At 40.9% G+C, this 24,599-nt stretch overlaps 1 long non-coding RNA gene across 1 annotated transcript in view; it reads right to left on the bottom strand.

Annotated features, from left to right (window-relative positions):
• Positions 1-24,599, bottom strand: part of LOC107733106 (uncharacterized) — a 64,339-nt gene extending 39,740 nt beyond the window's left edge. The window contains exon 1 of the long non-coding RNA XR_001638940.1: positions 24,451-24,599. This is a non-coding gene — a long non-coding RNA (uncharacterized LOC107733106). The remainder of the gene's footprint in view (positions 1-24,450) is intronic.

Raw genomic sequence — 24,599 nt, forward strand, 5'->3', positions numbered from 1 at the left:
TTAATGTGGCTGCATTAATGATGTAAATAAGTTTATTATTAGTGCATTTGGATAACAATTGTATACTTCTTGTACTGTTGTTTTGTGTATTGATTCTTTAAATTGCTCAGAATAATTTTGGTGTTATAGTGTTGCCAACGCGCAATTCAGAGTCTGTGAACAGCTTAGAGTAGAACATCCGAGTTGTCATCTAGTAATTACAGTAATTATGACATGGCATGAATGCAACAACAATATACTGGTCATTGTGCATCACTAGTCTGTGTCACATTCTCATAGGTCTGTCACAATTATTAAATTTTGACTGGTGATCAGTTTTGATACAAATAATTGTGATTAATGACTGTGATTAATTTGGTAACAAAAATGTAACTGTCAGTTTTGTTCATGTCAAAGTGTAAGCTTAACAGCCAACTTATGAAGTCAATGAACTTGAAAGTTGAAACATAAAACTGTAAGCATTAAAAAAAAAACTTGATTTCTTTTAAGGCTTTGTAAATATTTCAAAAAGCTAGATGTGAGTATGTTTAAAATAGTTTAAAAACTCCACTTTCTATTCACAGTATTGTTTTGTGGAAACACCTGAATATCATATTTAAGGCATATAATGTTAGTTATTATTGGCATGATTATTTTTTAATTATGTTATAATATTGTTTTTATTAAGTTATTATTATTGTTGTAAAAAAAAAAAAAAACTAATAGTGATATATGTCTGACTCTGCCCTAATTCAGTTTCACACAGTATTTTACGGTGGTCTAGCTAAACCCTTGAGCAATCATTTTACATGAAGGAAGACCTTTGTGTATATATTTTTTTACAATGCTTCCCATTTCAAATCTGAAGAAACGTTCCATTTAGTCCTCCGCATTGTTGCTTGCCATTAGATTTGCACGGTAATTTGAAAGGCCAAAAACACAAATATGAAAACAAAGTGAAACCAAGCTTAACAATGCACATAACAACCAACCTGCTCTACAGACTTGATGCAAAACTGCATGAAAAATCCAAAATCTCTAAGGGCATATAAGGCCCAACTGCTTAAGGCCCAACATTTCTGACACTGCCAGAACTGCATCATTCACCACAAATCTGTGAGGAAGTCACACTAAGCAAACAAAGACTTTCTGACAAAAGAAATATTTTAAGATCTGTGGATGTTGTCTAAGATAACGACGACTTGGCAATGTTCCTACTTCCTACAGTGTGCACCCGCCTCAAGATGAACTACGTTCCTGAGTGTATTTCCATGTGTGTGTGTGTGTGTGTGTGTGTGTGTGTCTGAGGTCCCACACAGAAGAACTGGTGATTCCAAAGAAAAAGGAAGTGGAGAGAAAAAGAAAAGTGCAGGGTAGACTGAAATAGTCTGAAACAAAACTTTGTTCGGTCTCATTTCCCAAATGCTGCTCTCTTTCTCCCTCTCTTCCTCCCACAGACACAGTCACAAGTGTTCACAGTTTGATTTCAAACTGTTGTCAGTTCTCTTGAGTTTTGAGGCTTTTAGTCAGTGTCTATTAGCTTTGAAGCTAGCTATATGCTACTCCTACACTAACATATTATAATTGACAAAATAACTTTTAGATATATATGTCTAAAATGTACAGTTTTTCTCTTTTGGTAAAAAAAAATACTTATGACTCATTCTGCACTACACAAATTTTTGTCCAATCAAATGCTCTATAGATTGCAAATGACCCACCCACTTAAACCACCTGCAAATCACATTGTGCATTCAAGTCATGTCAGAAAGATTGTATTTACAAGTTGAATGAAAATGAACGCCACCACAATGTCGTAATTACGAGTTGGAAACTCAGAACTTTTTTTAAGCCCAGAGTTTCCAAGTTGGGGGTGTCAGTGAGAAAATATGGGGAGACGCAATAGATGCAGTGTCTGTATTGATGGTAAATTTGTTGAAATTATTATTTGTTTCTCATTTACAATAAAACTAGCAAATTATTATTATCGTTGTTGTTGTTAAAAAAAAAGACTAGTAGTAAAACTGAACAACAAAGACAACAAACCAAAACAAACCATAATAGTAATATGTCTGTCCTATTTCATTTTCACACAGTGGTCTAGCTAAACCCTCAAGCATTTATTTTACATGAAGGAAGAGCTTGTGTACAATACTTTTTTTTTTTTAAACAATTCTCATTTTAAATCTAGAGAAATGTTCTCATCTACTGTACTACTGTGCTGTTGTTTGTAATTCGATTTGCATGGCAATTTGGAAATATCATATTTAAACGCCATCACAATGCCAGAATTACACGTAGCAAACTTTTTTTAAGCCCAGTGTTTCCGAGTGTCACGATTCGCTGCTGGAAGAAACGATGGAGACGTGGATAACATAAACGGTATTTAATGAGAGAATCACAGGTGTAAATCTACAACAGGAACAGGGGTAAACACACGTAATCCAACAAGTAGACCCGACAAACACAGACTGCACAGACTGGGGCTAAATACACAGGATAACGAGGGACAAGACGAGACACACCTGACATCAATGAACAATCAACGTAAGGGAGAAACTGGGTCACAGGGAGCACAGGTCTGACATTTCGCCCCCCTCCCGGAAGGCGCGTCCTCGCGCCGTAGAAACAACAGAGGGAGGGAACTTGGGAGGAGGCTCAGGAGGAGGACGGACACCCGGGAGGAGGCCGGCAGACAGAGTCCAAGGAAGTGACGAAGGAGGGAGGAGCTAGGGCGGAGACAGGAGGGACTTGGAGCAGGCGGTGCCATGTGGGACCCAGGCCACAGCAGAAATGTCGACCCACGGTGGAGCCGACGGAGGTAGGAGCCATGGTGGAGGAAGGGCTGACGAATCCAGGGGGCCGACCAATGGCGGCGGAGCAGGTGGCGGAGGAGCCCGAGGCGGAGAGGGCATTTGTGAGCCTCCGGGCTTTCAGGGCTTAACTCAGGAATGGGAGCCCTCTCTGCTTTGGAGTTGCACAGTCCCAGATCCGTAATTAGCTCGCCCTCAACCACGGTGCAGGGGGCGGAGCTCCTCTCCGTGCTTCGGGCCAGGGTGACGAGGAGGATCCGGAGGGCCGAGGCGACCGACGCGGAGGCGGGGATCCGAAAGGCCGTGGCGGAGCCGGAGCGACAGAGGACCAAGGAGCAGCCGACGGGACGGAGAAGCCCGACAGAGCCGGAGGGACGAGGCTCAGCCGGAGGAGTGGAGTCCCGAGGCGACGGATAGTCGACGACAGACCAAGGCGGAGCCGGAGGGAGCCCTGCGGAGCCAGTGGACTGATGGACCATGGTGGAGAGGAGGGAGCTAGGAGCCATGGTGGAGCCGCTGGGTCGACGGGCCGAGGCGGAGTCCGGGGCTTAGAGGCTGGAGGCGGAGGCAAGGGATTCTCCAGCCACGGTGACGATGGATGATGGCAGACCCACGGAGCTCGCACCGTACCGATGGTGGGCTGAGGGCGAGCAGAGGGTCTGTCAGACGACCGGAGGAGGCAGGAGCAGGAGGTTGGGTGGGCATTTTTGAGCCACCGGGCTCTCAGGGCTGCCCTTGGGAACAGAAGCCCTCTCCAGGCTGGACTCGGGAACAGAAGCCCTCTCTGGGTTGGACTTGGAAACAGGAGCCCTCTCTGGGCTCGCAACGGACTCTGGCTCTCCGTCAGCGATGGACTCGGGCTTGCGCTCCGTGCAGCGGGGAGATGGTGGGCTGGGCTCTGGGTCTGGCTGTGCTCTGGATCGGGGATAGACGCTCTCCAGACACCGGATAATGGCTTCCCTCCAGCTCAGTCCAGAGGTGTCTGGGAGGTCAACGGGACGATAGTAATTTGCCCCGATCCAGAACAGTGAGTTCAGCGCAGCGTCATCGAACGCCGGTAAAACGGCGAACTGGCTGAACTCAACCGCATACTCTAATAGGGAAAGGTCTTTGCGGACGAGGGAGGTGAAGTTTGCGGTGAGGGAATCCATGGGGAACACGAGGAAAAACAGAAAACAAACACTGTAGAAAACACGGAAAACAAACGATGGGGAAAACGCAAATAAAGTTACTTTTGTTGGTCGGGTCTTCTGGCACGATTCGCTGCCGGAAGGAACGATGGAGACGTGGATAACATAAACGGTATTTAATGAGAGAATCACAGGGGTAAATCCACAACAGGAACTTTTCAACTCGTAAGTACGAACGTCCCAAGAGGACTTGAACGCAGCATTAGACTGCACAGACTGGGGCTAAATACACAGGATAACGAGGGACAAGACGAGACACACCTGACATCAATGAACAATCAACGTGAGGGAGAAACTGGGTCACAGGGAGCACAGGTCGGACACCGAGCTGAAGGCATTAGTGAGAAAATATATGCAGTGTCTGTACTAATGGTAAATTTGCTGAAATTAATGAAATTATTATTTGTTTCCCATTAACAATAAAACTAGCCAAGTTGCATTTACAAAATTTGACAGTATTGTACAATTATTATATAATATATGATTAAATTTACAGCACCTTTAAGCAAAGACACACCTGATGTGAATTATTTATTTATCATTTCATATAAGTACAGTTTAAAAAAAGTGATTTTTATTTATTTTTTTGTAGAAAAGGTACATTGCCATCTTGCTCCAACCAAAGTGACTTGAACGTGCCTGATGTCGTAATTACGGCATCCTAAATCATACTGTAAATACAAACTTCCCGGGAGGACTTGGAGGCACCAATAGATCATTTCTGACATAATTACAGCCTGCTAGCTAAAAAAAAATGTTCCAGCCAAACTTCCTGTTGCAATAGGAAATACATCAATACAGAAAATAAAATGCAATTTAATGGGGTTTAAAAATAGGAAAATCTCAAGACTTGCAAATGAATGTTTAATGGCTGTGAACCAAATGCTGAATAGACCAAGTATGCAATGTTTTAAACAGCATAAATTTCCTCTCAAACTAGAGGCAATGTGTGAGAGGTGCTGTTCCATCCCCGAGAGCACCACAGGTAGTGCAGATCAGGAGTTAAAACATGGAGGTGAGGGTCTTTTGCATAGTAGATGATAATATGGATATGCAAGAAGCAAGTGAGATTGTCGGCTCTGAATATAAAGATTATGGGAATGCGAACAGCATGGAGCCCTAAGCTAATGCTAGAGCACAAAGCCACATACAACATGCATGAACACACATGTACCCTTACACTTATTTAATTGAGACTAACTTCATGCTAATAAAGTGGCTGATCGTGTAAAGCGGCTGAGTGTGTAAATTTGGAGCATCAGAATATTTATGCATGGAAACACACATACACATGTTCAAATGTTTATTCACCAGTTCCTGGACGCATAGCTAGTAGGGCATGTGAACATTATGTTAAGTGATGTTCCTATTTGAATTAGGGCTCTGCAGTTCAGTCATTATGTTGATGAGTGTTTCGTTGAAAAAAAGCAGTGCTGTTTGTTGCCCCAAGGGCTGAATCACAGGGTTACAGAGCAGAGGAAGCTGTGGGGAAGGGTGTTAAAGAATAAACTCAGCTAAATGTGGTTTCTCCTCAGGCCATGTCCACCAATTTGTTCCATATTCATCTTATGTTAAGGCTGGCTGGTAAACTGCTTTTGTTGGGGATTTGGCATTTGTGTTGTCAAAGAACTTGCTGACTGCACTTTGATGCAAATAATGCATGGTCAGTGTTAATACTGGTACATTAAAAATGAAAAGAATAAGGAAAATCCCTCTCAGGGCCTTTAAACTACTAGGGTTGACGTTCACACTAACTGCAGTTTGTTTCTGTTTGTTAGTAGGTTGTTATTATTCCAAGTAGCAACTGCTTGGAATACTTCATAATTATATAGAAATAGAAATACATTTTATATACATAAAGCATATTATATTATACAATGCTGGGATTATGTTCATGGACTTTCAAATTACTGTCAAAAATCATACTTAGGATCAGATTTCTTGTTTGATTCTGGATCATGGAAAGCAGTAAACCTATCTTGAGGGTGGCAGTAAAGTAACTTAAGGAGCTGTGTGGTCAACATGAATGTTGCAGGCTTAATCCCAGTTCTGTCATTATCGTGCCCTTGAGCAAAGTGTTTAACCTCAGGTTACATCGGATTCTTGCATAGAATGACTAGATCGATAGTGTCTTGTTTGACAAATGACAACAATCTTAGGCCTCTAAGCATATAACACACAAGGCGGCAATTCAAATGCTGGAGAAACAAAACAAGGCAGAAAAATCAAACCTACTCATTACTACAAGAAGGGCAACCAGAACTACATATATTTTATGAGGGCTGCAAGCACAACTACAAAAGAAGAATTAAGAAGAAGAAAACTAACAAAAGAATCCTGCAAACATGAGGCCCCATAACAACAAAATATACACACCAGTTATCTGACAGAAGCAACATCATTCATATAATGAGAACGAGATAATCTAGTTTTTGAATAAAGAGACTGATGGTCTGTTTATTAAATTACATCACATGGACCCAAATGGCTATAAACCTCACAGACAAAACAATTAGCATAAAATGCTATTTTTTGTTTGATGACAGAAGCAAATCCAGAAAACACTGGACAAAGCTTTGGTAAATCTTGACAAAGCTGCCTCCTTAAAAAAAATCAATGCAGTAAAATCCTTACAGATATTCTTGAGTGAAAATCTGTTTTGGAAATCCTCCTCCTACCTAACAGATTTTTCTAAAGGTCTGAAATACATGTTTTATTACAGTAGACCTCAACAAGCAAAGGCGAAACACGGCAGACCTGAACCTGCAGAAGTTGACGGTTCTTGCAGATCCTCACACTTCCTTCTGCACTCCAGAATTTTCTTCATGAGCATGATGAGTTTCAGCATCATTAAGCCCTCACCATTCTGCACCAAATTACTGTGTTGAAATGTAATTTAGCTGGTGGAGAACTACACATATTCAGTGATCAAGAAAGACTGAAGCGAACCAACAATTGGTAATGCTACGGAGACAGATTTGAGGGTGTGTTCCTGCGTGTTTGGGAGAATCTGTCTGACAGATGGTTGTCACTAGGTTCTGGGCAGGGACTCGAAGTGATTTTGAGATGGTCATATTGATCTGAAGGCAGTTGGTCGAGGCTGGTTGGACTGAGCTGTACAGGCAGAATGGCCTTAAAAAAAATCCCTACTGGTCTCCAGGTTCATCCGGGCATAAGGCAGTCGTTTCTCAGGATATCTTTAGCAAAATGAGGCAGCGCTGGACTACTTTTTTAAAAATGTGGTTAAATAAATCACATGTCTGAGTCAGCTGTTCATTCAGACATGTTCACAAATCTCTGCCACAATGCCCAAGTCAATTATGTAGTCATTAAAGGGTTAGTTTAAAGGGTATACGTTTCCGTTTCCGTTGAGAGTACGCAGTGCGCAACTTGGCAGCCGCTTCTCTTCGCCTTTACTTTCTCTTTGCCTGTTTTTTTTTGTCCGTGTAATCGCTTGGTTCGTCTACTTTTTGTTTTTTGTGAACATTTCCATCTTCACTTATCGATCGCCGGACTGGATTTATAATCAGAGTTTTGAACTGTCCTCTTTGGATATTAACTTGCCACACACCTCACACCCCAGCGAGCCCTCTCCCCGGATCGATGGTGTGTTTGTACCGCTTGACAGTGTCGGTGAATGAGTCTCCACTTTCTCATTGATTCGTCGTGCCCGGTATTGTCTATCGTTTGTCTTGGGTTTGGCTAACGTGCTGCTACGCGGCCACACTTCACGGCGCGTCACGAGCCCTCGGCCCGGATCTAACTCTGTAGGTTCGTTCTGGGCACTGCCGCTGAGTGGGTTTCCACCTTCTCGCCGTGCTGTGCCGTGTACCGCTGTCTGGCCTGGCTAACGTGGGCCAGTGTTGTGTGTCCTGTGTATCGTTGTGGTGAGTGCTGTGCTTCGAGGCATGTATGGAATATTTTTCTCAAATAAATCTTGTTTGGCCGTGAAGTTTTAGCGGAAGTGAGAAAAAGTGTTTATCACATTTTAAATATGGATATTTATCTTACAAAAAACGCATGGATTCGCTACAGGAGCCCTTTATTCACCCCCCGGAGCCGTGTGAGGGACGTTTTATCATGGATGCGCGCACTTTATTTCACGTCTTCTGAACTGTTGACAACAAACACCCGCTTACCCCATTGAAAGGCTTGGAGGGGCCAGGACAATTTTTAATATAACTCCGATTGGATTCGTCTGAAAGAAGAAAGTCACATACACCTAGGATGCTTCGAGGGTGAGTAAAACACAGGCTAATTTTCATTTTTGGGTGAACTAACCCTTTAAATTATACTTATATAAAAGAATGTACATGAGGTTTCAATTGAATCAAAAGGCTATTTTAACTTTAATTCCATTTATACAATTCTGAGGTTAAAAAAAACAATACAATCTACAATTTTTTTTTCTTTAAAGATTTTTTTTTATTCATTTATGTTGCAAATACTTTGGCAACAAAACTAGTTCAACCATTATCTAGAGTCTTGTAATGTATTGATTTCAGTGATATATCAGGTTCAATTTGAGTAACAGACCAGGAAACGTGGTAGGAAAATCAAGACCTTGGCTGATATAAGAGAACGTCATTGCTGGGGCAATAAAAACACCTCATAATCTAACGTTTAAAAGCACGTTTAAAAATGCTCTTAAGTAGACCAGACATTTTATTAAAGCCTGAAAGTTATGTTGAAGGCAAGAAACATTATAACTAGGGATGCTCCGATCGATCGGCCGATAATCATATTTTATGACTCGATCGGTACTCACCAACTAGGCCGATCTCAGGAACCGATCGCAATTTGATGACGTCAACGCATGACGACGTACATGATGCGTGGGGACATATGATTTGGCGCCGCAGTCATGTCATCGCCGGTGTGGAAATGCTATGACGTTTCGAGAAACAATGAAAAATTCGCTGTTTGTCATGTATGTTTTGCATGATGATATGATGAATAGATGGTTAATTTTTAACAGCAGATTCAGTGACATTAGAGCTGATCTGCGCCTCACTGCACGCGTCTGGCCGCTCTAGTCAGTGCTTGTGTTTATCAGCCAGCCGCGGCACGTTTCTGAAGCATAGTGGAGTGTTCCTTTAACTTTAACTACGTTTGTAGCCGGTGCCATAGCCAGACTGATAAACAAACACAGACCAGAAGTTAACTTCGGGCCAGGCGTGTGTGCCCATTGAAACATTGTCTATATAAAGCTTGAAGCATCAGAATCGGCATCGGTATCGGCCGATCACCATGACAAGAAATCGGTACTCAGTATCGGCTGCAAAAATCCTGATCGGAGCATCCCTAATTATAACATTTGACTACAAAATGTATTAATTTGAAAAATATGCAAACTACGTGGGTGCACATTATATGCAACACAGTCATACAACCACATCAAACTGAATAACTGACCCAATCTACTTTTCAAACCCTTTAAGAAACAACAAAGGTGTCAAAAATTTCCAGCCTTTTAGATCAAGGCATCTTTCACATTGTTTTCCTGACTGCACAGCATAAACAAACCTGTCATCTGCAATTTTATCATGCATCCACTAGTCAACATCACCCCACTGAGGCTTTCAGAGAAAAGATGGCACTTGACATCTTTATATAGAGGGAGGAGAATGCAAATATATGTTTGCATTTTCTAAGACTACAGCTTGAAAAGTAAGTTTAAAATGAAGAGCTTAAAGATCAAACCAAGACTCAGGAATTTGTCATGACTGTACACTGAGAATACAGTGAATGAGTCCTCCGTGCTCTCTAGTGTGTGTAGGAGTCCTCCCTAGGATGCACATTAACCCCTGTAAGACAATTAATCAGAGACCAAAGACAATAGGCTTTTGTCTTAGCTTGAGCCATGCTCAAACTGGCACTGCAAAGAACACCTAAAACAACACTGCAAACCAGGAGACTACAGAGAAACAATTAAATGACATTTTATTATTATCTAATATACTGTACAATTCAAAGGTTTGGGTCCATATAATTTTTTTAAAGAAATCGATACCTTTGACGGAAATGACATTTACAATTTTACAAAAGATTTCTATTAAAAATAAATAAAATAAATTAAAAATAAATGCTGTTCTTTCAATTCATCAAAGAATCCTGAAAAAAAATAATGGTTTCCACAACAGTTAAACACTTATAAAAACATACATTCCATTTATATTCTATAAAATGCTACAACCTTACAAATTGACACGAGTGACAGAACACCCAAAAACAGCAAATCAGGCATATTGATGGCTTATGTTTTGTCTGTTCATCAAGATAATAAAATGTGTTTCTTCAAGCGTGTGCCTATGCATCTAAGCAACTGCATTTCCTGTCAAATGTCAGTCTGATGTGTCTTACAGGTCGTCTGCTTCAATGGCTGATAGATGAGCACAATTACCCACCACTGCACAAAAAGCACCCGCATTTGGTTGGTGTTAATTTCACACCCTCAGCCACAGAGCTGTATTCTAAAGTCTAACCTTAACTACATCAAAACAAACCAAAAAAAGTTGTTTCTGTATTAGAACTAAAGGGGGGAAAAATTCTCCAAGGCACATATAATGGGCCACAACTCTATGTCTGAAGGAAAAAAGACAAACAAAAAAACGAATCGTAGTGATGAATCGTAGAGGAGTTCGGAGATGCAAGTAACTGACAATCTGATCCATTGCCCAGGGCAAGAATGTGAAATGGAAAAGTTCTCATCAGGAATGGAGAGGCCTTCTTCTGAGGAAATAAATGGCACCCACACCTCCAGCTCACAGAGAGAAGACAGAGAGATAATGAAACGGAAGGCGGATGTTTATCGACTTTTATGAATTCTATTTGATCTTGCTTCTGTCGTCACTTGTTGGCAAAAACACAGTACTCCTTTGTGCCGCTCGTGCCAAGGGTGGGCAGGACAGCAGAGGGAATGTGACAAGGAATGCAAGCAAGCAACAGATGGGAAACAGAGTGGCCAATTACACTGTGCTGTAAAAATCGCTGAGTGTGCGGCACGAGAGGAGGAGATGAGGTGATTCATTCAGACAAATGATACCTCTCTCATATATGCCTCCTGCTAGAACGGCATATATGTCACACCAGTAGGGCTGTGCGATTAATCGAAATCGAATCGAAATCGCGATTTGAGACGTTGCGATTTCCTAATCGCAAAGCCTGCGATGTGGACGCGATATTACTCTGTTCCAGAGCATATGCATGACTGCCAGCCTTGAGTTGCAATCTTACTTGCCCTGGGCAAGAGTGAGCGCACCTCCGTTCTCCCCAATCAGCACTGCTCTAGCCAACTGCGTAAACACCCACCATTAAAAAAAAAAATGGAAAGCGGGACAGGAGAGAGACAGAGTGGGATTATGGCGTCTACTGGGTCAGATCGATAGTTAGGCAAATTAAAACTAAAGAAAACCGTATGCAACTTAAGCTTCGAAATGACAGACAACGAACAAAAGTAATTTCCAAGAGCTGCGTCACAGCGCATATCAAAAGCTCCCGTATCGGTTCTGTTTTCAGTACTGGAGAATAAAAGATACATTCTTAGATGTTTTTGTCAGTACCTGAACGTTATCTTACACATTTTATCTCCCCAACAGATTAATTTAAAATAAGTTTATAATGCATGTTGGCTATTCCCAATTCAGAAGAGCGCACACACAGCCTGTGTCTCTGAATGCTTCTCATACTCGCTTCTCTCTGCCCCACGCGGCGCGAATCCCGCGTCACGGACGAGCCGTTCATGCTTGCCGCACTCACGCAGCCCATCTCGTAATGCTCGTTTATACTCGCACCCGGCTCCGCACCGCAAGTCTTCACGAGCGCATCTGGCAGTATGGACGAGGCTTGACGCACGCGCGCAACCTGTGTCGACTCGCGCCTGGCTCCGCGTTTAAAACGAATGTAAATTCAGTCTAACTGCTTGCTAATTTCACTTGGATGAAATGAAACATTCAGCACATTTTCCACTTGTTCTTAAAATCCCAAATACTTAAAATGAATAAATCAGCCTATGTAACATATGTAATACTTTAATAATTGACTTAAGAAATACAGTTCTTTATTTATAAAAAATAAACAAATATTTTCTGTGAAATTAAGTTAATTCTGTAAAAGTAGTTATACCATTATAATCTTCCTGCTGAAAAACAAAACAAAAAAAACAATAGAACCCCTCCCAAAACACAATAAAAAATGTAATGGATTTCAGGGTTATAATGGGAATTGTATTGGTTTTAATGTAAACTATAATGGTGTCTATTTGATGGATTCTATTGGTGGGATGTAATCTGGCAGATGGCAACCAATAGAACAACAGTAATTCCTATTGGAATAATGCCCAAAACAAAAAGGAATTTTGTAATGGTTTAATGGAAACTATAAGAATTTCTGTGATGGTTTCTATTGTTTTTTTCAGCAGGGTAATGATACCCATACTGTGCTGCACATTATTGACAATATTGAGCTGAAGCTTGACTTTGCAAATTTAAAATCGCAAATCAAATCGCAATCGCAATATCTGTCAAAAAAAATCGCAATTTGATATTTTCCCCCAAATCGCACAGCCCTACACACCAGGTTTCCAGCTAGCATGTGAGGTAAAATGTAAGTGCATGAATGCAATACATAAACCACACAGAGGAAGCTGCTAATGTATAACGTTGAGTGATTTTGAATAAATGTTGTAGTGCCATGCGGTAGGCCAAGCTTTTGCGGAGCGACTCTGTGATTGCCTCCCAAGGGCATCTCAACTGCCCTGGAATTCTATTTCCCAATGCTGAAAAGCCTGTTTATGCGTGACTGTTAATGCTCATAAGAGACGCTCTGATCACACCAATAAACCGTGCAAATCACTGAAGCACCGAAACATCCATTCGCACCAAACTCAAGCATGCAGCAACACAGAGTCTGTCACTAGGCATGCTGATTAGCATGGATGTCAGTGAAGCACTAAAGAGGGCAGCTCATCCAGTGCCAGGGTCCTTAGCAAAACATACAGTACTACCGTCTGCATAATTTATGGTCAGTCGTTCTTACTCACATTTGATCAAAAGGTTGAAAATTATAATGCCTGATCCCAAACTGCTTCCTTCTTCTGTTCTCTTCATTCCTTTATTATGATCTCATTGTTATAAGACTGAACAGTGACCAAAGTCCTCATGCACCTCTTTACAACATATCTACACAGTTTCAGAAATTGTGTTCAGGGTTGAGAGATAAGGTCGAACCAATGGCCTGGCATCTGGCAGGTGCCACTGATCATGTACATGTGTTTTCATGCATTGCAAATGTAAATGTTTGGTTTTCTATTATTTCTGTGAATCTTGTAAGAATCAGTTAGAATGGGTTGATAACTATAATTATCACAGTATGTCATTGTATTCCAGCAAATGTGTTTATGAATTTACAGCTGACATCATTCAATTATAGCTGTCATTGAGTTCAATTATAGCTCGCTGAATAATTTGACTCTACTGTTGCAAATTAAAACCTTAATACATTTGTTTTTAAAGGAAATTTTGAATGGAAATGATAAAATACATATTGGGTATTTGACGGAACATCATTGACTTCCTTTTAAATGAAAAAAATTACCAGATGGTGTAACAGTCTGGAGATTGTACATAAGAAGAAAAAAAAAGTCTCAAAAGGCTAAAAGAGAAATGTTGGCAGATTTAGTTCTACCACAACCAGTTCTAGCAACCACAAAAAACAGTTTTACAAATATAATGTATCTGTTAAAATAATATAAAACACTTGGAAAACAATGGCTGCAAATCAAAGTCAGTATGGGGTTAAAAAAAAAGTTTTTTCAAATATTTTTTTTGTAGTGAGAACAGCACAACCTAGAAACGCATTTTATGGACGACAGTTTTGTGAACCTGAGTAGCCTACAAAGCTGGCTGTGCAAAGGCTATTTCTAAAACAAAAATGGCTCAATTCCGACTTTGCTATGACACTCTGGCACTTATTCTGAATCAGCTACTGTAAGTATGTTTTCTTAATAGTTTAAGTATTTGCTATTGACTGTTCAAATGCGGAGTTTTGCGCCATGTAGCGGCTTGTGTACTGCAAATACATACGAGCATCATCATGTCACGCGACTCTGTTCCCCTTTCGGGCTTGAACTGATGGTAAAACTAAGGACATTATTTACTGTCTTTACATTTATGTTGAAAGCTGAAGCTCGCGATTATGGAAAGGGGCATTACATTTCCGACGCGTGCTTGTGGTGTTCGGCCAATCACAATGCACTGGGTCAGCTGGCCAATCAAAGCAGACTGTGCTTGTCGGAAGGAGGGGCTTTGTAGAAAACTACACATTTGAGAGAGGCAGGGCATAAAGGAACTACAATAATGTACAGTATTTGAAAAATAATGTGTTTTGTGAACATTAAAGTATGTCAACATATTCTGTTACATCAAATACACAAAATAATGATCTTTAAAATAGCATCATATGACCCCTTTAAGAGCACATAACCAACAATTTCACATCATCATTTATCAGTGTACACTTTAATGAAATAAAGAATCTTGCTGAATAATACAGTTAAATCAATGTCAACTAAATCTTATAACATATTCTGCTTGTGAAACCACATTATGTTGTAGTTGGCATGAGTGGCAATCCAACTCTTGATCCCAATTAAGAGAACCTGTGCCTTTTCAACACAAAAGGGCTTGCCACAACACTATGAGGATTAACAAAAAATTAAGTCGATAAATCCACTGATCAGATTATCTCTCCGAACAGGATCTTCTCTGCCTTACACGCCTCTCGCTGGCACAGGCTAATGCTACTTACTCCATGGCGTCTAAACTGTAGTCGATATCCTGGCTCAAAGATTCTGCTCAGCAAGCAGTCGATTTCAAAGTGAATGAAAGAAGAAGGACGGAAGAAGGAAATAGACATTGCAACAGAGAGATGAAAAGAGTGCAAGGGAGGTTAAAGAAAGGGCACTCTTACCAAACAATTCGTCACCTGCACGGTAAGGCAAAAGGGAAAGGCTGCTTCCTCAACCCTTTTAACGTTTGCTAGGCTGTACTTTTTCTGCACTGCTCAAAAAGACTGAAGTGAAGACAAGGACAGAACCCAGAATGTGACATATCTCCTCTCAGCACCCTGCCTCTCTGTCATCAGTGTCACATAAGGTTTGTTCCTCTGTCTCTGTACCAAATTAGCATTCGACTCATTCTCTGCCCTGCGCTGCACTACTAAAAGCCACTGGCAGCAGATAGACACTGTGATCATAGCGCTTCTGAGTGTACAGATTTAAACTTCAAATGGCCAGCGGTTACTTGGCCTTGCCTTGGAATAGTTTTTAAGAAATAGCTGATGCATGGAGACAAAACTGCAAGTAGCATGCTGACATGCAAACTGACACATGTGAAGTATAGCAGTATGAAACGTTCAATCTGAAGATTTCGAAGACAACCTGAGTTAGCTTTCTGGCTTAAACCCAGTTGTGGTTTGCTGCAGTTTTTGTTCTGTGTAGGCGGAAGAGCCCACCTGAGCCGAACCCCCGGGCTAACAACTCTACTCAGTGGGTGAGGGGCAGCTGGGCTTCTAGCCAAAAGGTATAGCTGAGATTTTCACACAAAACCAACAACAAGCAAAAACTTAAGTATTCAATTCAGCTTATGCAAACAGCAATGGAGGGAAGCAAATATTTTACTAGTGCTCCGAGTGCTAAGGTTCAAACAGGAAGGTCTGGCAGGGTCTCATCAAGCATTCCCTCTAATATTCCATAGTACACTTTGGTTTCACAACTGAGGAGTGGGGAAGCAATTTTAGAGGGCAGAAATTACAGAACAAAGAAGGGAGAACAGACAAACAGACAGCAAGAGAGGGGTGAGACTGGGACTTACAAAAGCACACTCAATATGTAAGGGCAGGAGACAGAAAGGACAAGTGACTGAGTCAGGACGGCATATAAACCAATTGATGATATGGAAGTAGATGCTGCTATAAGCTAAGTGAAGACTCTGTGCATATCCATCATACCCCCTGCAACTGATAGGCTGTATTATGCTCTCCGAGAGTCTGTACGCTTGAAACTGTTAAAGATATCAATCAGCACACGGTGAAATCCAATCATGCCAACCCCCTCAATCCTCTTAGTATGAAATTCCCCCACTTCTACTTCATGCATAAAGGGGATAACAACATGCTGACATACAGTCCAGCTTGGACAATCATCAATCATAGTGGTGCTTGAACTTGACTCATCTTAAGTTGATGACTCCTGAGGGCTGGCACTTAGTGGATGAGATACCCCAACCATGCAAATCAGGTTGGTTTAACAACATTCCAACATCTTGTCTGCCCTCTGATCCTACCTTAGTTGTTTTTATGCAGATCTCCACCCATCGTTGTGAGCACCGCAGAGATGCTTAATTGTCCCAGAGAAGCCGTTAGCAATGCACAAGGCATTAGGGATGCTATTGAGCATGCTCCAGTTGAGCTGAGACAGCAGTCTCACTCGGGTCAGTGCTGAGCAATGCAGACTACAGGACTAGATGTCTCAAAAATGCTTCCATCATCTTTACCTCAGACATGAGTCCCCTGGGTATTCAGCCTGAAGTTTATTTGGACGGGACTAGTTTTCCTTGAGAAGGTCAGGTAAATTTGTTTTGCAGATGTACTTTCTATAATCCCATCCAAAGCAGAAAGGTTTTTTTTTTAATCCTCACACAGCCTCAGTGAAACTTGTTTTGCATATTACCTAATGCTTTACAACAAACCTTTTGGTCTTCTAAGAAATCGTATCCCAGACAGTCTGTGATTGTAAAGCTACATTTCTCAATCTGCTATCTATTGCACCTTATGGATTTTTTGTTGTTGCCAGCTTTCTGAGTAGTGAAACAACTGTTGGTTCAAGTAATTTTTTTATATCAGATGTAAAAATAAAATTAAATAGATGAATGCACCTTCTCTAACCCCCACATCCAGAAAACAGACATTCCCATCTGAGTAGAGATGTCAGTCCCATTCAAATCAGTACTCTGCTACTTACTGTAACTCAAGCATCGTTTGGAAAATAAATCCCATCAAAAATAGTTATTTACTGTACCTCTGATTTACTGTTCTGTGTTTTTCACACCTTGCCTCTATCTCCCTTGAGCTGATGTGTGTGCCAGAGGGTGTGTCGAAGTCAACTCTGATGGGACAAGGTGTGTTTCCTGCTACAGATGACAAAGCAATGTGAATGATGGCATGTAGAAAGAACCAAATACATTATATTCTCTTGTAATTCCTGGCTACTATTCAAGACGGTTATGGCTTATTTCTGTTGCTACCTTTCCCCTCTTTCTGAATTAAAATAACCTTGGCCTCATTGTCTGCAAGTAGCTCAAGCAGAGGACAAGTATTGTGCAAATTGCGTGCCTCTGGGTTCTCAACTCTAAACAAGGGTCTCAGTTCTGTTTGTTGAGGACTATTCACCCTTCGTTATGAGAGAGCCTACCAACTGCCTTTGCAGATGTGCATTTGGCATAATCGCTCAGGTTTATCTGTCTGCTATGGCAAGGGCATGGGGAACTCTGGGAGAAAAGCAGTGTCATGTGCAACAAATTTCCACTGGTTTAAATGAAGCCCTGCGGTAGGTAATCATTGACTATGATGGCTGCAATGCACAGCTTCCAGGGCAAATATTCCAATTTAATCATTCAGACCATATGTTTGTGTGAAAACATGTCATTTTTTTCTGCAGGGGTCAAACAAGGTCTGTGGTTGGTGTAATCCTGACCCTGCCTCTCCTTGTGTGTGGGTGATGGCGGAGCAGTTCCCCTGCAGCTGCCAGAGCGATGCTCCACATTGCAGTGTGGTATTTATAGGCAATGTAACAGCTCCCTGTTGTTGGCCACTGTCAAGTCTGATGGGTACAAAAGCAGTCAGTCAAGAACCTACCAGCAAAACACACAGACACACATGCACACACACATACAGACTTTACAATCTCCAAAGGGCTCTAAGGAATGCCTCATGGTCTTCCTTGTCCTGGGAAAGAGAGAGTTAGTAAAGACAATGGCTGGGTCGTTCTTTCTTGCTGCCCACTGCCGCAGAACTAGAATGGGGAAAGACAGAGTGAGTGCAAATGTTCATCATGTGGAAAGCTACATGGTCTGCCATTAGGATCCCTGCCAGAGATTTCCTCCATGTGATTATTCCACCCCACCGCAGCTACTCGCTTCATCATCCATCTCATGCAAACACACACACCAGCACTTTTACACGCTAGTGCCTGCCGCCCAATCCCACACCTCTCTGCTGTTCCAATCAAAACCTATTGGGAGAGACTTTCCATCTCCTGTTCAAAGAGGCAAACTACACTATCATTAAAACTGATCAGAACCTCTTTATCCCCGCCCACTGCCCACATTGCTATGGAAACTCAGCCAAGAGTAGTCACCTGATATTGGCAGAATAGAAGAGATGAGCATGGGGAGCGGGGGAGGGGAATGAGATTCCCTTCGCTCCTGTCTGATCCGTGATTTTGAGCTTTATTACAGCCCCCGTCCTGACCTTCACTTCACGGCATTGGGCGAATGTAAGTTAAAGGGGTGGTTGATTGCGATTTCACTTTTTTAACGTTAGTTAGTGTGTAATGTTGCTGTTTGACCATAAACAATATCTGCAAAGTTACGAAGCTGAAAGTTCGATGCAAACGGAGATATCATCTTTTAAAATTCGGCTTTTTAAAAAAAATGGCCAGTAGGGACTACAACAAATTACTTCCCGGGTTCGTGATGTAACAAACCCAGATAAACCCCACCCTCGGGAAAAGGCAGCAAAGGGGGCGAGGCCATGCTGTGCTGCTTTAGAGAGGAAGAGAAAACTAGAGGTATATACTAAATATACTAAAACCGTATATTAAAAGCTAACATAAGCAGTAGCATTTACAAATAACAGCATATCTAAAAGTATGAGACAACAGCAAACAAAAAACATAGGCCTGCCATTAAAAGCCGTGCTTGCACAGGTTCTGCACGATCCTCTTCAATAATATCCTCTGCTTCTCAATCGGCTCAAACTGATAAGCGATATTAATGACGCCATTGTTTACAATACAACCGGAGCACATGCTGCTGAGGTGAGGGGCGGGATGATTAGACGCACATTAGAGGCGGTTTAGCCAATCACAACACACTGGTCTAGCTAACCAATAAGAGCCCATCGCCTATTTCTGAGGGTGGGGCTTCATAAAAGCAGGAAATAATCAGCGCGTTTTTCAGAGAAGGGACAGAGCGGTGTGGAATAAAGGTAAATTATGTGAAAAATAATGCAGGTTTTTTTTTAAACGAAGCATTAACACATGTTAGACTGCACCCCATAAACACAATCAAACCTAGAAAAAAAACAGTGAGCCACCCCTTTAAGAAAGTAGCAAAGCCCTGCACTCTATTACTCCTCCATTCAATCTCAATAAAACGAGCATAAACCAGAACGTCTTTTCCTGGGTTAATAATTCTTCTTCATAATTCACCTCAGGAGACAATTATCTATCAAGGGCATTATTAGATTTCTCAGTTCATTACTCAAATATGACAAATGTGACAAGACAGACATTCATACAATGGATTTCCGCTAGGCAAAGTGTGCTATTACATGATCATGTGACTATGGCAACATGTGTAGTCACCACATCAGTGTCATTAATTTAAATAACACAAAACAAAACCTTTATGTGCAAAGGTAGCATTGGATCACGTGGGCACGTGAAGCTATGGAAATCCCATAACCACATATTATGTTTTCAAGTTAATTTTTCACAACCATAATTGTGTAAGCAGAGTCAATCAGTGCAAAAAGTGGAGCAGAAACTGCATGCCAGAGGGGCCTATGACAAATTAATGCATATTTATTTGTGTGATTGACCGAACAGAACTGAGAAAAAAAAACGCACATCGATGTAAATGCTAATAAAATACTGGAGTAAAGATAAACTTCACTTACAGTTAACTTGAGCAAGATAAGGACACATCACACCCTGACATATCAGTCCCTCCATGATTTCGCGGGACTTTTTTCTGCGGCCTAAAATGGCTGACTTTGCTGCGGCTTTTCTCAAAATTTGCAGTGATATTTGCGGCATTTCTTATTGTTTTGCAGTGAAAATATACCACAGACAACATTCTTCTAACATTGTTATGACTTTATATATATATTAGGGAGTGGAAATGGCTAATAAGCCTGTACTTCTTTGCAGCCATCTACTAGTGGTAATTTAATTTCTTTTTTATTTTTAAAGGGGTCATATGATGCTTTTTTAAAGATCATTATTTTGTGTATTTGGTGTAACAGAATATGTTGACATGCTTTAATGTTCAAAAAACACATTATTTTTAAAATACTGTACATTATTGTAGGTCCTCTATGCCCCGCCTCTCTCAAACGCTTCGTTTTATCATATGACCCCTTTAAATAAATGTTTGATTTCCTACATTATGAAACTTTTAGTTTTATAAATGGGGCAACCTGTGAAGGATGAACAAATAATGCCATCATCACATTAAAAATAACTTTCAAATTCGGTAATACTTAAAGCTTTGAAGTGCTGGGAAAAGTTGTCTGAAGCATTTAAAAACACTCGAAAATATTAGATCATTTCTGCCACAAGTTGTTCCTGTAGTTTTACTACGTTAAATCCATGGTGAATGGTGGTGATTTGTGTTTCTTGTGTTTGCTGGTTTCCACATCAGTAGCGTTTGTTCTGATATCTGTAACTTCAACAGAATTCTGCGCCGAATTTGAATGCTTCTCACAAGATTTCACAGATGTTATTGATTCTGCGGCGAATTCGACTACTTTCTTCACTGTATCTCCCAGCGCTATGTATAACGGTGTTGCGTGATCGAGATCAGCCTGCGGCTCCGGCGGCCGGCCCGAGCAGATAAACGGTCTGCGAAGCATAGCCCAAATGAGTAGCGCGGGTTCATTCCGCTTTCGGTTTGTTTGTCCAATGTAGCTCTTGTAAATCAGTCATGATGAGAACGCAAGGCTGTTCATTCCATTTTTGGAACTGAGAAACAACCTTTCTTTGACTGAATGCGCGTTGTGATGACGTCACGGGACGCGTCTAAGCCCAAAATCTGCAGGAAATATGCAGCAATTATGAAAATTTGCGAGCTCTTGCGAAAATTGCGGGGTTTGCTTGATTTTGCGATAAATTCAGCGATCGCAAAATCGCAGAATCCTGGAGGGACTGACATATGAACTTTATAACAGCCAATTTCCTTTGTCTAAATATGAAAATGTGAGCAGATGTATTCACTGCTCTCTTTAAAACTGGTCTCTATTCAGAAATCAGCATGAAATTTGATACTGCACTTAAAAAGGAAGAATATAATTGCTACCTTAGCTTTTTGTACCTGATCTAACCCTTAAAAATAACTTAAGTTGGTGTAACTTAGTGTAGACCTTTATATTAGGTTACATAATGCAGTTGATTCTGTTGTATTAGATTAATTCACATGTACCACATGAAGTACATTTTCGATCGCCTGACAAAACATGTTTAAAACTCTCTTTATGGTTTTGTTTTAGAGTAATTCCCTGAAAAAGGCCTCTAGCTAAATGAACCGCCCCTTAGGGAAGTCACAGGCACTGCCATTGGCTAAGACAGCTCTAAGGACCCTGGCAAGTAAACATAGCAGAGGAGTGTCGAATTCATTCTTTCAGTTTGTCTGACTACACTGTAAAAAGTGAAATGTGAAGGAGTGACTTCTACCTGACCCATGAGAATGAATCTTGTTGGTCTAATCTAATATAGTCAGGCTGATTCAGGCAATATTTGTGAACCACTTTTCCAGTTACCTGACAAACATATTTTCCAGTGTACAATGGGAAAGTGCTAGTCTGGCATAATATACAGTATTTACATAGGTGTATGAAATAAAATTTTCATATTGTTGTATTCTTTGCTGCTCTAAGGCCGAATGCAATGCAAATCAACTGATACATGACAGATTCAGAAAACAGTTAAATTTTTTGATGATGACCATCTGACTTTCGAGGAACAACATCTCATCATCTCTATCCAGAAACCTAAGCTTGTGGAGGTATCAGTTATCACGGCAGATTTAATTATATCATTAATTCCAAGTCAAGCGAGATAAGCTGATTCAATGCAAAAAGCACTATTAACCTCCTGGGGTCGACAGTTCCGCCAGCGGAACTTTTTGCAGATTTGAATGATGACAGCGAAAAGAACTAAAATGCTCCTTCATACTTGATCGTACATATAAGAGTAATACAGCATTTAAATCTGTAAAGGGTCTACTTTTATTTGTGTACACTCACAATATCAACAAAACATTGTGCTTTTGCAAAATAAAGAAAATAAACAGGGTGTGCTTTTAGCCGTCTCACCCTCCGCGCATATCTGTTTGAAACACGTCACTAAAATGAACTGAAACTCAGCGAATATTTGACACACACACATGAGAGTCTGAAACCTGGCATTTATATTATATGCTAATATACAGTATTTACATAGATGTGTGAAATAAAATGTTCATATTCTTGTATTTTTTGCTGCTCTAAGGCCAAATGCAATGCAAATCAACTGACCCAGGACAGATTCAGTTTAATTTTTTGATGATGACCATCCGACACACCGATCATCTCTATCCAGAAACCTAAGCTTGTGGAGGTATCAGTTATCACGGCAGATTTAATTATATCATTAATTCCAAGTCAAGCGAGATAAGCTGATTCAATGCAAAAAGCACTATTAAAGATGAATGTTGAGGGAATGCAAGTAGATGTAATAACACACTTGAATATGAAAGCTCGTTATCGGTGTACGCTTGGAAGAGCAGGGAGGGACTGGGCATTATAGCCGAACATCTGTAGAAGACATTGATTTTACAAGGCTCTTAAGTGAGGCAATGTTTTCAGTGCATCGATTAAAACAGCAGACGACATGACGGGAGATAAAACCACAAAGTAGCCTTGAAAGTGTGAAGCCAAATTGTTATACGATGATAATTAATGGTGCCCATCCTGAAGTGTGTCTAATGGGTGTGATAGGAGTGGATTAAGTAAGGGAAAGCACTGGCAGAGACAAATAATCCCTGTGCCATATGATTTCCACATATATGGCTTCTAGGTAGGCAGCTCCCTTTAGCTAATGAGAAATCAAACTGATCCCAGTGCAGTTGAGAAACATAAACTTTGACAGATAGAAGAATAGCGAAAAGACTTGTGGGAACTGTGTTAAGAAAAACAGTCATCATCATAATAATAGCTTGTATTGCTGCAATAACAGGCTTTATTGCTTACATAATTTTTAAAGGGATACTTATTTACTCACCTTCACATTGTTCCAAACCAGAAAGAGAAATTTTGAGGAATCTGCCAAATGCTTATTTACATGTAATTACAAAAACTAAAAAGGGAAGCAAAAGCACCGTAAAATGATCTTTAAAATAGTCTACTTGATTTCTTGCACTATTTTCCAAGTATTCTCAAGTCATACAAGTGCTTTTTAAGAGTAACAGATTGGTTATGTTTGGATCAACCGATTCATTGAAAAGATACACCTCTAACAAATCATTTATTTACAAATCATTTCTTCTCTCATGAACACTCTCCCATGGAAAGCTAAGGCAGATGTCAAGATTTTATAACAACTCTGCTTGTTCAACACAAAATTGCCATCTTCTGGCTCCAAAACACTTTGAGAATAACAGCCTTCGAGATGTGCGGATTACTTTTATGACACATTTATTACAGTTCACAGGCTTGACATTTTAAATCCCCATTCACTGTCATTTGATGGAAACTACATTCTTCGAAATTTCGACTTTTGTGTTCCACAGGAAAATAATACAGTCATACAGGTTTAAAGCAACAACATGAAGTTAACTGAATTTTACTTTGGGTGAACTATTTCTTTAATAAACATCACTTCGCAGTGTTCAGTAACACTGCCTTCTTCGCAAGGGTCTAAAAGTAACACTCCATTTGATTTCTGCAGCGGCTTCATGTTAACTTGCCTTTCTCCCCACATAAACATGGACACGCTACTGCTGCTGTGATTCCTGCTCAATGTCTGACTAACATTCCGGGCATTTACGCTGCACCACTTCAACAGTCCTGATACAAACCATTTATTAATAATCTCGTCTGTCGTATTTGTTAACAGATTTGTTTGCGATATATGTTGTGGATTCGCTGAAAGTACGTTAGGCTTCCTATATTTGGCACTGCTATTCTCATTCGCAATCTCTTATATAAGCACATTATACAGCGTGCAGTGACCGTGATATCCACAGAATGACTGTCTGAGCAGAGATCACGGCGCGAAAACACAATGCGCTCGAGCTGCAAAGCTGACCGTTATTTTTGCCGTTCAGCAGTCGAGGCAGCTAGCAACAGGCCGGGATGGAGCGAACTCGCCGGCGAGAAAAACGTCGTTTTCCTTAACATAATGCGGTCGTGTGTAACGGCGACACACTTACCTTGATTTGGCACTGGCGTACTAGTATCTCCACAGCGCGTATGTTTTAACGAAAGGGATGCTTCCCGAGTCGTGGCGGAAACAGGAACTGGGGAGACTGACTGCTGCTGTCTGAATTCTCGCTGCTGGGCTCTTCAGGAGGCTGCTCGG

The sequence above is a fragment of the Sinocyclocheilus rhinocerous genome, unplaced genomic scaffold, assembly GCF_001515625.1.
Source record: "Sinocyclocheilus rhinocerous isolate Xijiao unplaced genomic scaffold, SAMN03320098_v1.1 scaffold8, whole genome shotgun sequence".
Taxonomy (NCBI): Eukaryota; Metazoa; Chordata; class Actinopteri; order Cypriniformes; family Cyprinidae; genus Sinocyclocheilus; species Sinocyclocheilus rhinocerous.